Here is a 6,000-nt window from a genome sequence, read left to right as displayed (position 1 = left end):
CTCCATCCGGTCCGAGACGTCCACACCTAACGATGCCCGTAAACCGATGCCGGAATCTTCCGTTTCACAGCCTCTGGGCCATGTTACATGCGCAGGTTTTCCGAGTGTGAAACTCCTTTTAAAAAAATGGTGGCATATGTAATGTGATCACACGTCTCTGGGTTTGGCGGGTCCTGTCAGAACACCAGCACGTCACTTCGGCAGGTTGTCAGGCAGCGGGAGTAATTGGTGTTGAAGAACTGTGCCAGCAACCCACACTGCTCTTTCCTCTCCACAGTAGTGAAACACACACACACACACAGGGGGAGGACGAGCCCACCAGTGCCCTTTCACTCCACACCGTACACTCACAGACAGAGCACACTGTGTACACTGTGGGCCAGATGTACTAACGCTTTTACGCCCATTTCAGGTGTATTTGTTTCGCAATGTGTGTGTAAAATCATTGCGAGGTATGTACAAACAGGCCGCAATGATGTAAAAGCGCAAACTGCCTGTCGCGGGAGCTGAAAGTGGCAGATTGCGATTGTCATGTCATGCATATGTATTCATGGGAGGATCCAGGGGAAAGTGGGAGTTTAGCGTAAAGAGATGGGAGGGGAAGCGTAAAGAGCGCCTGATTATGTATATCGCGGTATGTACAAAGACTGCTCCTGAAAGCGCACGTCTATTCTGCGCCTAAATACTTCCGCCTTGTAAAAGCAGGTGTTAATCCACATTGCAGTTCAATGCGTCAATAAGAGAACCTTTCAAAGACAACAGAATCGCTATTTAGAACACCAGTTTTTGTGGTGAAAGTATTTGTACTACCAAAAGCAACCTTAACTTTCGTTGGCCTTTCGCATGTCTTACTTTCACTTTCACGTCATTCACTTAAACTTTCCTACTTGCTAGATTTGACCAATCTTCCATAGCCTACGTGCACAAGTAGTTTGAGTAGAACTACTGATGTTCATTATCTCCCTGCTTGTTGACATCTTATCATCTATGGTATTATTTCATGATCGCTAAACGTTTGATTCTTTTTAATGTTGTCATCAGTTAACTTCATTCAACTGCGTTTGTAGGCGCTGCCATTCAGTTGTGGACATTCGTAAATTGCGTTTATGGGCGGAGAAGGGCAGAGAAAGGCGCAGTTTGCACTAAGGATTGAACGATTGATAAATACGACGGAAACTTGGGTCTGACAGCGCTCGCAATCTGCGGTGTGTCCATGTCGCTGATAACGCTACGTTCGCAAATGTACGTACATCTGGCCCTGTGTATCTCTTTTTGTGCAAGTAACAGACTTCTTTATTTCCTCCGTCTGAAGAAAGCCTAGTTCTTCTTGCGTCTCTGTTGAAGGGGCTTGTTTATAGACCTGTTATGGGAGCTGTGAGTGGATCCGACATAACACCTGTAGTCACACATTGCCCTGCTCTGCGGGATGAATGAAACACTTTCGCCCCGCGGGGAGAGAATGTCGCAGGGGTCCGCTGGTGCCAGAGGGGAGCCTGTGCGAAGCCCTCAGCCATGTGGCTCATTACAAACCCACCGTTGCCACTCCTGATGAAGGAGCTGGGCAGCTCAGCCAACTCACCTGTGCTGAAGCAGGGCTGGCTGGCTCTCATAATCAATACTCACCCCTCAATACGCCCTTTCCCTCAACACATCACCCAGCTGTCAGAAGGAGCCTGTCTATCACTGACGCCAGCTCAAAGTTAATCTCTCTCTCCCTCACTCCTTCTCTCTTTCCTCTCTCTTTTTCTATCTCATTCTAGCACACTATTCACTCTGTCTATAGCAATCTAGATGTGTCTTTGTTTCTCTCCATTCTGCTGCTGTCTCATTTGTTGTACTGTCATTACCCTGCTCTTCTATTGGCTGGCTCTCATTCTTTCTCACTCTCTCGCTCTCTCTTTCTCTCACTCTCTCGGTTGCCCTCCCCGATTCTGTTTCTCCTTCACCGTTCTATGCCTCTCAATGGAGTGTAAAAAAAGACGAAAAAAGAGTCTGCCTTAAACTGAAACAATCTAATCAATGAACAAGTTCAGCCACATAAGCCCGGTATTTGAGAATCATTGATCTGAGTCTGTTTTCTTGAGGTAGGGGGAGAGTATGGCACTTGGAGAGTTCAATTTGTGTGTGTGTGTGTGTGTGTGTGTGTGTGTATGTGTGTGTGTGTGTGTGTGTGTGTTGTAAGTATTATGGATTTCTAAAGGTTTTATTTCACCTCACACTTAACACCATATCCAATACTGTTCATCTTCTCTCTCTTCTGCCCTCTAACAAGCTGCCTGTTTGCAGGTGTTGTTGTAAGCACTCCTACTGCCTTCCCTTCTCTGTATAGAGGGGGAAAGTTGAAGGCATAAAGGGACTGTCCTTGGTCCTCAAGGGGTTGTGATGTTCTATTATTTGGTACAAGAGAAGGTAATTGCTTCACATATTTCTCTGATTCTGTTGTGTAAGTGTGTGTGTGTATGTATGTGTGTGTGTGAATTTATATAAAAGTAGCATATGGTGATGGTGTCATACCCATTCATTTATTTGTGCTTCAAAAGGCCTTTTATGTGACTGATCACACCATTTGTACACACTAAGCTATTTTAAGGTCATGCTATCTGATTCTGCCTTTTATTCTGTCAAGCTCCTTCCTCCAAACATCCTGTAGCACCTTTCCTGGGCTGATGGTCATTCAAGCATTCACATTGCTCACCATTTCAGAAAACCGCATCGATGGCACAGACTAATTGCCTGTCTTTATACAACCTTTGATTTTATTAGTGGCAGACAGCATTGGGCAAACTACAAAAAAATAATGTTAATTGTTTGACTATTTTGGAGAAAAAAAATGATTTGGCTATGGATGACTATATGTGTCTGTCTCTATACACTAGCTCTTCCTTTGACATCTTTCCCATTTTTTTCCATCCCCATTGTATTTTGACATCCGAAAATATGGATGCCATATCGCTAATGTTATTGTGAGGTTGTTGTCTGTAAGCCCGAGTGGACCCCTCTGCCCTGTTTGTTAGATGACATTTGGGCGGGTATGAGAATGTGACTGCTCTTTCTCAATGAGCCCAGAGTGAGCGCACTGGTATCTCCCTCTGCGGTATCCTCCGAGACCACTACTGCGTCACAGATGCAGCATTCCCCCGTCTGGGGTGGGTGAAGGGGAGCCGAGCGAGGAGGAGAGGAGTGTGAGTCTGTGGGTGGGATGTGTGTGAGTGGGTGTGTGAGTAAGTGTGTGTGTGTGTATGAATGAGTGTGAGTATGTATGTGTATGTGTCTGTGTGTGCATGTGTCGGGTGTGTGTGAGTATCTGTGTGTGTGTGTGTGTGAGAATGTGTGTGTGTGTGTGTGTGTGTGTGTCTGTGTGCGCATGTGTCGGGTGTGTGTGAGTATCTGTGTGTGTGTGTGTGTGTGTGTGTGTGTGTGTGTGTGTGTGTGTATGTGTGTGCACATGTGTCGGGTGTGTGTGCGCATCTGTGAGAGTGTGTGTGTGGGGTGTGTGTGTGTGTGTGTTTGTGTATGTGTGTGTGCGGATGTGTGCGTATCTGTGTGTGTGTGTGTGTGTGTGTTGAGGAGGTGGGGGTTTCTCTCCGCCTCCCCTGTCAGGTGCAGCTGCTGCAGCAGGCTGTATCCCAGCCTCAGGCTCACTCCAGATCTCCTTGAGTCAAAGTCATTGGCCCCAGCCACAGCAGCATGGCGTTGACTGCCAGCATTCACCAGTCACAACTCCTGCCCTGTCAGCCCAGCTCCGCAGCTGTGATGACACTCTCACAAGTCCCACATCTTATCACAAGAGCTGCTGGCTTCAGTCACACCTAGCCTCATATATGTCCGGCTCCTAGCCTAGTGGTGTTCCATAACATTATTTGTGATGTATTCTTCATACAGGATAATGAGACCATTTGCTAAAGCCAAGAGGCTAGTACGCAAAACACAGTGGTCACTCCTGGGTGTTAAAGAGACCAAATTTTCATTTTTTGTTCTTGTCTGTGTGAAAGGCTTCTGCCCATTTCCATAATGCAAATAGCAAGTGTAAGCAGAGGTAAAGTCAAATACAGCTGGGAAACAGAGAGGACTGTATGGAAAATATGGTGTAAGTAGTGGCTGGGCTGAGACAGGCGACCATTGTGTTTAGAACGAGAGAGAGAGAGAGAGAGACAGAAAGAGAGAGAGAGGGGGAGGATTTCCCTTTCGTCAGGACTTTGGCATTCGAGGGCTACCCTTTGGCGTCGGCTACCAGGGGGGCATGACTGTGGCAGTTTGTTTCGTTTTGAATAAATTGTGTTGTGATGGGAAAGTTATCTCATGTTGCAGCTACATGGTATGTGAAGAGAGAGGACATTATGTCCTCCTGGGCTGGAATGGTGCTGCTGCTTCAGTGTTTGCTGTTGTGCACTGCAATGTCATGACATGGAGTGCATCATACACACGTACGTAGATATGTGTGCTTATAGTTAAACACATGTATGTGTATACATTTACACCTGTGATATATCTATGTGTTTCCTGTAGATATCTTCAAAAATTTCAGAGATGGCTGCTGGTGATAAAATGTCATCTGGTCTCTGGCAGTGACACACTTTATCGCCCATGTATCCATTTATCTGTATATTTTTGCCTGAGCTGCCAAAATAGGTGCCCTTGGGGCATCTCTGTCCAAATCTCGGTGGATTCTCTGAATGGAGTCAGTCACTGTGGGTAATTGATTAAGTGGCAAAGCCTGGTGAATACCAATACCTGCTGCAGCACAGGGAGGCTGCGGTGCAACATCACTGCCTCTATTCCTTCAAGTGTCTACCACGGCAGACGCAAGGCAGGGGTCCACGTGTAATAACAAGGAAGAGACTGGCAGCTGACAGGAGAGTTGGCTCCTGCCTGAATGGGTATGCAACACCAGAGCAATGCATTACATACAGTACATGATGACAATGCTGGAAATGACACTATTATTAACAGCATTGTTTGGTGAAAGTCTATTGCACAGCATTATCTATTGATAACTATTGAAGTCACTTAATTCATGTTTAATACAATTGTTAAAGGCTAAATGCAATGCAAGGAAATCACTGGGGATTGCAAATGTCTAATTTTTTGCTCTCAACCAAAATCAATGCAAAATAGGCTACAAATGTCAAATTCCATTGACACCTTGTCGCAGACATTGTAAAAGGCAGTTGTGGCATGTCTACAACTTTTAGCACAATGGTGCAAATTAGGCCCTGGCTCTATATATAGGTGTGCACTGGAAGAGCAAACTCGCTGTAAGGCTGGACAGAACTGGAGCACCTTGTTCCTCCACAGTTTCCGCTAATGCAGAGCTGGGCCACCATACGCCACCAACCATCCTCATACTGCAGGTATGTCATGGGGAGCCTGAAGCGGATAAGATGAGTGTGGAACATTCTTTAACTCTGTGAGACCCTCCATCCAGCATAAAAATGCAGCTTTGACCATGTGCTAGAGTATGAGCTATGACTTTTATTATTGTTTTGATATGACTTCAATTCCTACGGTGATGTTTAACAACAAACTGCAACTTAAAAATAAATAACAAAATTGCAACAGTCTGTTTTTGTGTATGATATAGGCTTACGCACCTTTGGATATCATCTGAACACACCTTTTAGTTGTCTTCTATTGACAAAACTAAAGGAAGGGAAGTGGACCATATAGGCTGAGCCTATGTTTGGTAGAAGGTTGCAAAAATCTGTGTAATGCACGCTGCACTGAATAGGCCTATGATATGTAGTTATCAGGTAAGAATATCTGCCACAAAAAACTTGAAATATCAGGAACTCACCATACACTTTTGCAAACAAATGTAAGACATTTAAATTAAACCGGAAATGTTGAAAGTTTAGATTTACATCAGTAGGCCTACTTTTTGTCGCTATTTAACTCATAATTAGCCATTGTCCGAAATCCTATTGTTTCTGAATTTCACAAAAATCGTGACTATATAGAAAAAAATGCTGGCACGCAATGGCGGTTCAGTGACTCTGCTTG

Source organism: Alosa sapidissima, chromosome 5 (assembly GCF_018492685.1).
Source record: "Alosa sapidissima isolate fAloSap1 chromosome 5, fAloSap1.pri, whole genome shotgun sequence".
In the NCBI taxonomy this organism is placed as follows: domain Eukaryota; kingdom Metazoa; phylum Chordata; class Actinopteri; order Clupeiformes; family Clupeidae; genus Alosa; species Alosa sapidissima.
This window is presented reverse-complemented; position numbering follows the sequence as displayed.